The sequence below is a fragment of the Hemicordylus capensis genome, chromosome 5 (genome assembly GCF_027244095.1).
Source record: "Hemicordylus capensis ecotype Gifberg chromosome 5, rHemCap1.1.pri, whole genome shotgun sequence".
NCBI classification, from domain to species: Eukaryota; Metazoa; Chordata; class Lepidosauria; order Squamata; family Cordylidae; genus Hemicordylus; species Hemicordylus capensis.
Window position 1 is genome coordinate 176,377,544 of NC_069661.1, and position 13,359 is coordinate 176,390,902.

General features: G+C 45.2%; 1 protein-coding gene across 9 annotated transcripts in view; it reads left to right on the forward strand.

The window, feature by feature from the left end:
• IMMP2L (inner mitochondrial membrane peptidase subunit 2) overlaps positions 1 to 13,359 on the forward strand; it is a 753,382-nt gene that overhangs the window by 545,523 nt on the left and 194,500 nt on the right. The gene's annotated exons all lie outside the window — the stretch shown is intronic.

Genomic DNA, 13,359 nt, shown 5'->3' on the forward strand with positions numbered 1-13,359 from the left:
AGCATTTGTCTGAAGAGACAGGTTCTACACTACACCTTTCTAATGACAGGAAGAACCTCTCAACAAGGATAGCAGTGATTTCTTCAGACAAATGGTGTGATCCTGGGGAGTGGGAGGGCAGAGTTTCTTAGCACAGGTTGCAGGAGGGGCTGGGCTCTTGGGAAAACTGTAGTTGTTTTTCCACTTACATCATTCCACTTACATAATTTCCAAACAGGTCTTAAGAGTATATTTCATCAAGTCTATCATCATACCATTACTACTACTCTTATTTATACACCACTTTCCAACAAAATAAAAGTGGTTTATATAGAAGAAACAGAGAAGAAGATTCTCGTCCCCCAAAGGCTCTTACAATCTAAGAAGAAATACAACAGTAGACACCAGAACAGACAGAAGTGGTATGCTTTGCTGGTATTCAACAGGACCAGTTGCTCTTCCCTGCTTCTATAAAGAGAATCCCCACTTTGAAAGTAGGGATGTGCATGAAATATTTTGGCGCCTCTAATTTGAGGCGATGAAATGCTTCGAGCTGATCCAGCTGAATTGTTTCGGCGGGGTACAAGCGGGTGTTTTAAAAGGAGGAAGGCAGGTCTTATCTTACCATCTATCACTCCTCCTCTGTCCTCCACCATGGCGCTGTTGGTATCAAACACCATACCATACGGCTGCAGGGCTTCTCCCAGCAGCTCACAAGTGGCGTTGGCACATAAATGGCATCTGCACATGCGCAGTCGCCTTTTCCGTGGTCAGCAACACCAAGCTGACCTCACAGATGGTGTCTGCGCATGTGCAAACACCATTTATATGGAGGCACTTGTGACAGGAAGAACAGGAGAATATCTTCCAATTTTCAGTGGATTTTAGCAGGATCTAAGTAACTAAACTCCAAGCAAGAGAGCTGGCTAAGGATATAGTGGCTAAGAGACTGAAATACAACTGAGCTCCCTGGTTTGAATCTGACCTCTGCCATGAGTGCACCAAATTGGGATGTCAAACTGTGGTCCTCCAGCTGTTATTGACCTACAACTCCCATCATCCCTGGCTACTAGCCACTGTGACTGGGGATGATGGGAGTTGTAGGCCAACAACAGTTGGAAGGCCTCAATTTGACATCTCTGAACTAGATAGCTTTAGGCAAACCACACCCTGTCAGCTCCCTGGCTGCAATATGGTGCAAATAATATTTACTCACCTTACAAGGTTGTTGTAAAGATTTCAAGATAATACATATTAAGCACTTGGAGGAATCAAAAGGACTATATAAATGCTTTTTTAAAAAGGAATGTTAAGAAAGAAAAGATAATACCAAACAGTCAAGTTGGCTTGTTTTTCCAAGACAAAATTGGTGGGCTTAGAGAGAACCTTGTTCATAAAACTTGAGAAAACCTTACAATGCAATTTCTGTGCCACTTGTGATTAAAAATATTAACTTGCCGCTTAAAAATTACATATACAATTAATTGTATCTTTCATTGCCCACCGTGCCTCTGTAGACAAAGTGGGTTAATGACTGAGATGGTACTTTAGCTCAAGTTGGATACTAAGGCTATGCGTACGAGCAGCCAAACCCAGGCTAGGGAGGCCCAGCCACTGGGATCAAGTCCAATCCTGGGCTGCCCTTGCAGGTAGCCCAACATTTAAGTAGTCAGGGTTGTGTATGCTAGTCCTAAGCATAGACAGAGTCGGTGCCTAGAGTGTTCGACTCCTGGGGGAACCCCCTCCCCATGTGCTCTTCATCTGTTGCATTTTGGGATTCCTGCCTCGGACTCATTTGTCCCAGCCTCCAGCGATCCATGCTGCCTTGATCTGCATAGTGGTGCGCCCAAAAGTGAATCAACCATTGACTGGGGCCGGGGTGGGGAGGGGAGAGGTGAGTTCATGCCTGCCTTCACCCGTTCACCCTATCGGTTGTGAGAATAGCCTTATTATCATTTACTTTTGGTGGAAGGATTTCTGTTGAGATATGTGTTAATTTCTGCATACCTTACCCATTCCATTTAGCACAAAATGTTTTGGTTATGAAGACACTATGATTATGGTTATGGTGTGAAGTAAGCACTGTTATATTTTCTTTGTTTAAAAAGGGGTGCCTGGGCATGATGGGACAGAACACAGTGTTAGTCAATTCAGCTTTGCTTGATCTGTTAGTTAATAATTGGTAGTATTATTTTCTTTGGGATTTTATAGCAATTGTATTTAATATATTTATTAATATCTCCATACTTAAGAGTTTTCCCCAAATACCTCTGGTTGCATTTAAATTCCACTAATCTTGCACTGAATATTTAAATCTCTTTATTTTTTCTCATCTTCTTTTGATTTTTGTATACTACCAAAACTGGCTGAACTCCCGGAGTTAAACCTTTAGTACTTCCATTTACAAAATTTGCTCTTTGAGAGCCACCTTCCAATTATACATTTCAGTCTTTGCTAGAAAGGATAAACATGTTTGTGAGAAGAAAGTCACATAAAAGTCACTGTACTGTAATGAATTGTCCTCTAAAGAACCTAAATTGGTTTTTGGCTTCATCAAAGCATTTCTCATGGTTGACCAGTTTAGTATTCATGGTATCAACTGATCTTTGAAGGTTATTGAGTCTGTCCTAGATTTTATGGGTGTTCAAGCTAATCTCCTCAGGTATCTTTTTTGTTTGTGAGTGTGTTGACTCTTAGCAAATGCCTGCTTCAGAGAAATTGAAACTTTTCAACATCAGCCAGAAAAGAAACACTGCTAATCCCCACCTACTCCCAGATAGGACGATCTTGAATTCTTTTAGAATATAGTTAGCCAATACATTACATTTACTGTGTAATATTTTGCTTTTTTAGGATGTTTGTGTTTGCAAAATATAGCACATGCAGATGGCATGTTGAGTCTCCGGCTTTTCACCATGGGAATCTACGTGAAAAATCCCACAATAATCTGAGATGTTGTTGGTGTACCAATCTCTCTGCAGCCCAACAGTCTTTCTGACTTTATGCGTATGATAATGGGAATGGCGTAAAAGTAGTAATTTCAGTGTATATACCACAGCAGTTGCTGCTGGAGCAGGCCAAGATTTCAAGGCTGCCACAAGGGCAACCATGGGGGGTGTCTCAGTTTATATTTAGCCCACTCATGTTTGTATCTGCATCCACCTGGATCCGATATGGTTTAGGCTCTCAGATGCCCCTAACGTACAAAGGGGCACCTTTTAAACTGTTGACTCTGTTTAGCAGAGGAGAGCAACTCTCCCTATCCAACCTCTGTTTTTTCAGTGGCTGTTGCTGGCAACCATCATATTTATTTTCCTGTGTAAATCACTTTGATAACTTATATATAAATATACATATATAAGATATTTTAATGAATTTTTAATAATAATAACCAGCTCTAAGGGTGGAGGAACTATTCGAATGGTCCAGTGCAGGAGGTTTATGGATCCGGATGGATTGCTGATAGCTCCTGGTTTTCCTTTCAATATTTTCTTGAACAATCCAGACAGGACAGAGGTTCTCCTGGTTAGGAGACCTACTGATTTGGCAAAGGTTCATCAACCCTTTCTAACCAGGGTTACACAGCCCTTGAAAGAATAAGGGGCTATTCCCACGATCTGCAAAAATCGGGCTAGGAGAGCCTAGCCTGATTTTTGCAGATCGTCAGAACCACTGGGCTCGGCTGCAAGTCTGGTGGTTCTGGAGCGGGTAAACTGCTCAAGAACCCCTGCCCCAAAACCAGGTTTGCGGAGCGAGTGCTCCGCAGACTTGGTTTTTTTAATCGTGAGTAGCCACAGTGTGGCTTCGCACCACGCCTACTCACAAGTAGACCCCCAGAGGGGAGGCGAAAAGCTGCTTCCAAGCTCCGGGGGCCTCCCCAGTATGCCCTGTGCACTCGCGCAGGGCATACTGAGGCTTCCAGGGGCTGTGCGGCCCCCGAGCTCCCCAGCCCCCGCTGACTCCATCTCAGAGCCAGCAATTGTGTGGGCAGCCGATCCGGCCACCCAGGGCTCCCTCCCTGCTCCTAAGCGAGGAGAGCAGGCTTAGCCCACTCTTCCTGCTCACCACCCCAAACCGGGTCTCATGGATTGTGAGACCCCGTCCAACGTGTAGCTTGGGACCAGGGCTGTCCTTAGGGCAGGGCAAGCAGGGCGACCGCCATGGGCCCCACTCTTTTAATCCTCATTAAAAGCAGCTAGAAGGGGACCCCACACTGCTGATTTGATCCAGGTTTCACACCCTGCCAGGGCTCTCTAAGAACAGTCCTGCTTGGGACTAATCCTGGACCCAGCCTTGTTCCTGGATGCAGTTCTGGTCTAGGGATGGCTTTCACCCAGTTTGGGCTGGTGCACCAGCTACATTCATTGCTGATTCAAGTGGACATAGTCATGGTGATGCATGCTCTTGTAACCTCTTGATTAGACTACTATAGCACTCTGTGTGGAACTTTCCCTGATACTTCAACTTGTACAAATGCAGCTACTTCATAAGGCAGTACAGGAACAGGACAACATAAAGCATCTTTGCTGGTGCCAGGCACCCCATCCTCTCCATCTTGACTTGGGCCTCATAGAGCAAGGAAAAGGGTGGGTCCATGGAGGGCAAGCTGGAAACAAGAACAGATTGTAACATTATACAACATCATTACTGATCACATGTTAAGGCATCAGCCATAGCTTCTAATTTCCCCTTGAGTCAGATTGAAATCGGTTCCAATCTTCCTGCTTGAGTCAGTTTGAAATAGCCTAAACTCTGGTCCTAAACCAGCAGGCTTTTTGACCATTGAATGATTTGAAGGAGGTTCTATTTGAAATTAAATAGTCCTTTAAAGTCACTCCTGAGTATTACTACTGAATAACTTAGTCTGGATGTCAGCCATTGTTTATAATTTTTGTATTATAGACTGATTTGTGTCTTTGGACAAAGGCAAGATATAGATTTAAATAAAATAATCTGGCATGCTAGGCTTCTCTCATGACATTCTGTTTGTATTATGAATGTGTGGGATGCAGCTGAACTTGGACGTCCTTCGTTTGTCTAAGCAGCTTGTTCAGTTGCCAAGTGGTTAATCTTGCAGATACTATCTAGGTATATAAAGCTTTATAGTACTAGCATTCTTTTTCTGCATGGGCAGTTTTGAACAGATACCATTTGGAAGAAAGCAGAATACTTCTTTTGAAACAAGAAGAGATGCATCATGTTTTATCTTCCAAAGAAGGATAGAAAAAAATTAAAATATCTCCCGTTTTACATGTTAATGCCCAGTGTGTGGTAACTTGAAAAAAGCAAATGAGTCGGTGTCTACTACTGGAGACCATAGAGCCCTGTGGTTTGTAGCATACAGGAGAAATTGCCATTGAATATGGTTAATCATTGCCATCTCCCACGCAATATGAGATGATGCCTTTCAGCATCTTCCCATATTGCTGCTGCCCGATATAGGTGTTTCCCATATAGGTGTTTCCAATATTGGTGTTTATGTCTGGGAAACATCATTAGGGAATGGTCTGTGCGGCATGGGCCCCCAGTGAATAGCTCAGAGCCCTGAATCTTGTCAGCCACATCCCCTCCTCCATGTCCTCTTCCAGAAAGGAAGTATAGCAGTGGAAGTACCAACACAGACCGTGGGAGAGAGCTCATCTTGTTTCAAAGGAAGTATTTGAAACCTAGCTCTCTGTTGCCTCTACTTTCATGTGTGTTGTATTATAATAATAGATACTTTAAAACATACGTAATTATTCTTGAGGGATATGATTGAATTTAACTATCGAAAGCGGGGCTGTGGGCCTAGGGCCCAGATCTTTTAAGTACCTAGCAATGCCTCTCCTTATGCATATCTATGGTGTGACCACATTTGGAGTACTGTGTACACTTCTGGATCTCAAAAGAGGGTCTGAAGAGGGTCTGAAATTATTGGGGTCTGAAACACCTTCCTTATGAAGAAAGGCTACAATGTTTTGGTTTAGAACAAAGCAACCAATTGGGGACATGATTGAGGATTATTATAAAATTATGCATGGTGGTGGGGAGAGAGATGTTTTTCTTTTTCATACACACAATCCTAGAACCACAGTCATTTAATGAAACTTATTGTCAGAAAATTTAGGACAGACAAAAGGAAGTGTTTCTTCACAAAGCACTTAATAAATCTGTTGAGTTTGAAGTCACAAGATGTGATGATAGCCACTAGCTTGAATGGTTTTTAAACGTGATTCAACAAATTCATGGAGTACAAGTCTATTGGTCACTATTAACCAATGCATTTGATGGCTTGATAGTTACATGCTACCTCCAGATTCGGAGGCAGCATGCCTTCATCTTTGTTTATTAGATTCAGTTTCAAAAGCATTAACTTGGGCTCTGTGGGAAGCAGGATGCAGGACTAGAAAGACGATGACCTGATCCAGCAGAACTCTTTTAATGCTCTTATGAAACAATGTATAATTTTTAAAAGCACATGTAACAATGATCCACCTCGCATGAGCATATCTTCTATATTTAGTTACATATATAATTAATATATATGTAACTGTGTAAACTTAGGCCTGGATCATATAAACCGTTGGTAGGCAAACCTACAGTTTCAATTTGTAACTCCAAATTGCACCGCAGACATCTGTCAAAGTGCAGCCCACGAAACTCCAGTTCCCGGAGAGGACCCTGCTGCTTGGTCTCTGAGGCAGATCCCAGCAAGCTACATGGTGAGACTGTAGGCAAAGCTTCACCACGTCAATGGGGCAGATGCGATTGGCCACAATCTGGAAGGGGGCATGCCAAGTGCGATTGTGTGTTTTCAGAGTGCTCTGCCTACCCTTGGCATGGAAAGGGCATTTAAAGCCCTGCAATGTCCTGCAATGCCAGCACAAGTGATGGCACCCCCCCGCCCAAGAACCCCGCACCCTTATAGGTAGGGGGTGTGCGGGGGTGGTGGTATTTCACTGTTACTAAGGGAGGGGAGGAGAACATGGAGATGTCCTAGGAGGGAATATGTGGTTGAAGGAGGGCCAGCTTGCTGTCAAGCAGTCTCACCCTCTCATGAGAGGGCCAGTCTTATGGAGAAGGCTATGCCCTTGTAAGGGCGCTATCCTATCCATGGACTGCAAGCTCAGTCCATGAAGCTGAGCCAGTCCACCCACCCACCCAAAGGCCCCCCGCTTGTGTGGAGTTTTCAGTTCTCAATGGTAAAAGATAGAACTTTTTACCAGAAAAAAAAGATCGGGGGGAAAAGATAGAAAATAAGTACATTTTCACACAGCGCATAACTAATCTATGGAATTCTTTGCCATGAGACGTGGTGATGACCACCAACTTGGATGGCTTTAAAAGGGGCTTATTCATGGTGGACATGTCTATCAATGGCTACTAGGCTGGTGGCTGAGGGTCACTTCTAGCCTCAGAGGCACGATGCCTCTCAATACCAGTTGCAGGGGAGCATCAGCAGGAGAGAGGGCATGCCTCATCTCTTGCCTGTGGGCTCCCAGAGGAATCTGGTGAGCCACTGTGTGAAACAGGATGCTGGACTAGATGGGCCTTGTGACTCATCAAGCAGGGCTGTTCTTTTGTTCTTAGAACAGATCCCCCTAAACCGCCCCACTCTTGTTCCCTGTAGAGACTTTCATGCACCCAAAGGACATCTGGACACTCCATGTGCTATGGAGCAGCCATGTGTGGAGGGGAGGGGAGAAACACTGGGGTGGACCTTTAAACTAGGGATGTGCATAAACCGATGCTCAGCTGGTTTGGCGGTGGGGGGAGTTACCTTTAAGGGAAGAGAGGGTGCTCATCCACCTGCCATATTTCTCTTGCTGGCACTGTCTCCAAAACCACTGGCTTGGGGAGGCAGCTTACCTTCTTGATGTCCTGGTCAGCATCAGAACGGAAGTGGCCAGTGCATGTGCATACACATGCACTGGCCATTTCTGATCCAATGCTGCCGCCCCGCCCCAGTGGTTTTGGAGACAGTGCCCACAGGGAAAACTCCTTAAAGGTAACATCCTCCCACCACCTAACCGGCCCGAAATCCGGCCTTCAAGCCAGTCCGGCAGTCCGGAACTGCCAAACCAGTATGTGCACATCCCTACTTTAAACCAATTCAGAATTCAAGGTCCCAATCCGGCATTGAGTCATATGCAGATCTGGTGCAGGGAATCATGGGAGTCCCCCCCATTTTAAAATTACTCCAGTACAGCGGGGTCACTATTTCAGGGCATGGGCAAGGGTGCACATGTCCACATAGGTGGATGGGCTGGCAGCGAGTGTGCTGTGAGAGCTATTCGGCATTCTCTATGTCAAGGAACACAATCCCTGGGGTACCTCTCCCCACAGCTTCCCTCCACACAACAATCTTGCTTGATATAGAGCCCCAGTGGCCTGTCACTCCTGTGAGGGTGCAATTGCTGGGAGAAGGGGATGTTTTGCCATCAGGCATCATGACTGAATTTGCTTGGCAATTCTCTCCCCTCCCCTCTGATTGTTCTTTTCATGAGCTGGAAGGGGCTGTCCCCATGGCCTTTCACTCTCATGACTGAGCAGTGCACCTCAGTTGTGTGGCCCTATCTTAACAGCAGAAGTGTACTTCCCACATACTGGGGCACTACTAACCCCAGAGACTGGCCCTGCTCCAGAGTAAATCTAGCCAACCTCCTAAGGGGAAGGGGCTGGGCTCCACTTCCTTTCAGATTGAAAAATATAACTTAGCAGCTCCACAATATCTACTTGGGTCTGCCCTTTAGACCTGGCCATGAGGAAACCGCCCCCCCCCCAGTAGTTGCACTGATGGGGGAAACACAGGGTTCATAGATGGATCTTTAAACCCATTCAAATTTCCTGGGTTTGGTCCGTTGTGCTTCCGTATGTAGATCTGTGGGCATGTGGATTCATGGGAGAGGGGAACTCTGGTTTCCAACTGCCCCAGGACAGCAGGGTCACCCTTTGGGGGCAAGGGTGCACATGTCCACATGGGCAACTGGGCTGGCTGGCAGTACGCTCTGACAGCTATTTGGCAGCAGTTGCCAAGACAAGGAAAGCAGTCTCCAGGATACACTTCCCCATGCCTTCCCTCCACGTAGCTACATGGCTTTATTTAGAGCCCCAGTGGCTTGACATCCTTGTGAGGGAACTGTCCACGGGACAAGGGGATGTTTTGCCAGCAGGCATCATTCATTCATTCATTCATTCATTCATTCATTCATTCGTTTATTTATTTATTTATTTAACACATTTTTATACTGCCCCAAACTTACATCTCTGGGTGGTTTACAACAAAAAGAAAAAGTTAAAACCTTAGTTAAAAAAACCAAATAAATGACAAATTAAAATATTGGTTTTAACAAAATTGGTTTTGACAAAATGTTTTAAGAAAACAAAATGAACAAACACAAAACAAAAAGTTTTAACAACATTGGTTTTAACAAAAAGTTAAAACATTATAAGAATTTAAAACTTTAAAACAATATTTTAAAATGAAGTTAAAACTATTAAAATGGTATTTAATTAAAAGCCTGGGTGAACAAATGTGTCTTTAAAGAAGTTTTTAAAATTGTCAGATGGGAAAGCTCTTATTTCAGCAGGGAGCACATTCCAAAGCATTGGGGTAGCAACTGAAAAGGCCCATCCCTGAGTAGCCACCAGACAAGCCGGTGGCAGCTGCAGACGGACCTCTCCTGATGATCTCAATAGGCAGTGGGGTTCATGTCGAAGAAGACGTTCTCTTAAATACCCAGGGCCCAATCCGTTTAGGGCTTTATAGGTTATAACCAGCACCTTGTATGACTGAATGTGCTCGGTAATTCTTTCTCCTCCCCTCTGATGGTTCTTCCCATGAGTTTTGTGGGGGTGTCCCCATGGCCTGTCACTCTCATGAGCAAGTGGTCAATCTGTCTTCACAGTTGTAGTGCTCTCTCCCAAGGCAGGGTCACTACTGATTCTGGTAACTGGCCTTGCTTATGAGCAAGCCTAGAGAGCAAACATCCTCTCTCCTGAGGAAAGGGCTGGGCCTGGCTTCCCCAACCTTTCTGTGGGAAAAAACAGAACTTGGTAGCTCCACAATCCCTGCTTGTGGCAGCTTCTTAACACAACACCCCCCGGCTTCATTTGTTTCCCACCCAGAGTGGGGATGCCCTGCTCATGTTGGCTATCCTTGTCATGAGGGCATTATGTGTCAGGGCATGCCCATGTGTTTGGACGATGAAGATACTGGGTTCCTTGATGTTCCTTTGCACCCCTTCAAAATTCCCAGGACCAGCAAGGCGCTGCTCTGTATACAGATCTCCCGGCATATGGATTAGCAGCAGAGGGGAGCCCTGGCTTCCAGCGGCCCCAGGACAGAGTGGTCACTGTTTAGGGCCACACACAAGATTGAATATCTCTGTGTGGGTGCACAGGCTGTTGCCCAAGTACCCATCTCTGCAGCTTTCCTGCATAGAATGTCCAGGCTTGATATTGAGTCCTCTAGGTCTGCCACTCTTGTGAGAGAGTGGTCCTCCAGAGTACGGTTATGCCACAAGGACATTTCAGAGTACCCTCTTCTTTTTCTTCCCAGATGGCTATTCTCATGAGCAAGCCGAGGGACCAATAACACCCAAGGGGAAGGGGCTGGACCTTCCCCGACCTTTATGTGAAAAAAATAGAATGTGGCTGCTCAAGAATCCCTGCCTGCTGTGTCTTTTGGAGCTTGCCCCAGGCATACCCCCTGCCCTGTGCTCCCCAACTGGAGTTATGATGTTTTTGTTGCCACTGCCCTCCTTATGTTGCCACCTGGAGTGTCTGTGCTTGTGGGCATATACCTCTGTTGCTTCCTTATTGGGGAATGAAGAACTTAGTGCCTGCCCTTTTCCTCCTTTTCCTCCTGCTTTCCAGCTGCGGGGAGTAAGGAACAGAGTTGGGACATTGAGATGATGGCAAGGCTGCAATGGAGCATTGTGGCATCCCTGCTGCTTGGCAACTCCATAGCAGAATAGCTGACAGGAGGGACGGAGCTGGTTCTCTAAGAGGTAGCCAGTGAGAAGTGCCAAAGGAATGGGGCAGCCACATCCATGGGTGGGTCTACACAGCTGTCTCTCTGGTTGTGGTTTGGAAATTGGCATGAAACTGTGGTTATGGTGGTATTCAGATTTGGACATAACATCTCAGCAGGCAAACTTCAGGTTTTGGCAGTGAACCTTTGTGCAAACTGAAGTTTCAAATTGGAATTTCTTGAGGCAAACCAGGGGTAACTTTTGGCCTGAAACCATTGTTTTGTGCGTTTGGACATACTCGTACTGCAGTTCCAACCCTCTGCCCTGTTAAATTCCAGTTTGGCATTACATATGAACCTGGCCTTAGGAATTATGAGACATAGAATGGCTTAGCACCAAGCCTGTTGTCAAGTCTGTTATGCATATGAAGATATGATGACTGTATCAGTAACCTGACTGTGATGCAGATTTTATGGAAGTGGATGGAGAGTTGTTGATATTTTATAAGTAATTCTGTGACCAGGTCCTACGTTCTGGACCACGTAGACTACATTTGACAAGAACAGGACGTATTGTATCTGTCTTGTTGAATGCATTTTCAATTATTTTGACTGATTTTTTGTTTGTTTTATTTAAAGAACATCTTAATAAAAGAATGGTGGGATCCGAACATCGCTGTGCAGGAGTGGCAAGCACATCTGTGTGTGCATGAAGGGTTCCCCCAGTTTTCTCCCCAGTCACACTTCCCCATGCTGCATTGCAGCAGCATAATGTTTTGGATGGCCCCTCAACCCCCAGGAGCAGATTATGGGAGCTTAAAGGGCTGCAAAAAAACCAAGCAGAAAATCCACAGTGTACATACAAATACTGCATGCATATCTTGGATTTCAGCCAACAACCTTTATTTTCTTCTACACACACTGTTTAGCTGCATTTTCCCCAAAATTAATATTATACAGTGCAATGATAGCTTAGTGGTTGGTTGGTCATGACCTAGTGCATGGAATGTGGGCCACCGAGTAATGTTTGCTATTAAGTAAAGCAAAGCAGGTCTCAGGGAGGACCACCACAGACATGTGTTTTGCTGTTGCTATATTTGAAAGTTTTAGCTTTGCTGTACAAATGTTTGTTTAGCAATATTAAGGACCATAGTAGACGAGATGCAAGAGCATCTCCATATTTTATTGTAGCTGAAATGCAACCATGAGGCTGAAATGTCAGGAGACTGTAGCACTATATCTTAGCGAGGGGTGAACCTCCTTCACAGATCTCATTTCCTCTGATATCATTTCAGTCTAGTTATTTCTGGAAGAAGTTTTGAAAGAAGTTCAGACTTTCCCCCAAATTCCCCTGAAATCTCAGAAAGACCCAGCCCATTGCAAATGCTTCACTGCCACCCTTTACTATCTTCAGATGTTTATGCAGAGAGTTGCCCCTGCCATGCAAGTACCCAATCCTCTTTCCTCAAAACTTTCATTGTTGCAGCAGCGATGGGGGGCGGGAGGGGGACAGCTTCCTTAACCTAGAATCCCTTACCAACCAGTTCCCAATGAAAGATCTCTGAGAACTGTAGTACTTGCATTGCTAGGTCTTCTAGGTCCTTACAAAGTAAATTTTGAGGGAAGGGATCAAAACAGCTCAGAATGGTTGAGAGTATTGATGACCAGGATGCAAATGTATTTTCACTCAGGTTGTTAAAAGTTCACAATTTTTGAAGATGACAACTGAAGGCTCATTTTGAATTCAAACAACCCCAATTGCACCCAGACCCAATGATGACATGAGGCAAGAAGTGGCCACAACTTTATTGAATTCAACAAGATAATATAACGGGTGGAGAGGATGGGTGCTCCACCCCTAGAGTATAGTTGCTATGGACTGGCTGCCTTTAGCGCAGATCTGCTTGTTCCCAGAGCAACACATCTTGGCTCCAGACAGCATCATCCGTCTTTGCTGATCTACTGTCAAGGCTCCTGCTTAAAAGGTTACCTCCCTCAAACTATATAGCCCTTTAAGGCTGTTGCCCCCCGCCCCAGCAGGTTAGAGGAAGGCCAAGCCACCGCTCCCTGAGCCATACAGCATCTAGGGACTGTCAAAGACCATTCCTTATGCTCAACGCGTGCCTTAAGGTGTTCACCAACCATACTTTACCCCTGAATATGGCACTTTACCTGCCAAAGCAAGGGCCAGCCTAGCTTGGCTCCTTCCATCACCCACCACCACTAAGCATAATCACCAGTCCACCTCACAAGTAATCTAAGAACAGATAATAACCCACAGGGGTCAAGTGAACCCCAACACTCTGAAATGGTTCTGGGAGGGAAAATTGGATAGCAGAGTGGGGGATGAAACCCCCTCCCTGAGCCCAAATAAACCTGCCCAGGGCATGGTTAATCTTTTCCTGGGCTCTGTCAACCTTTCCCAG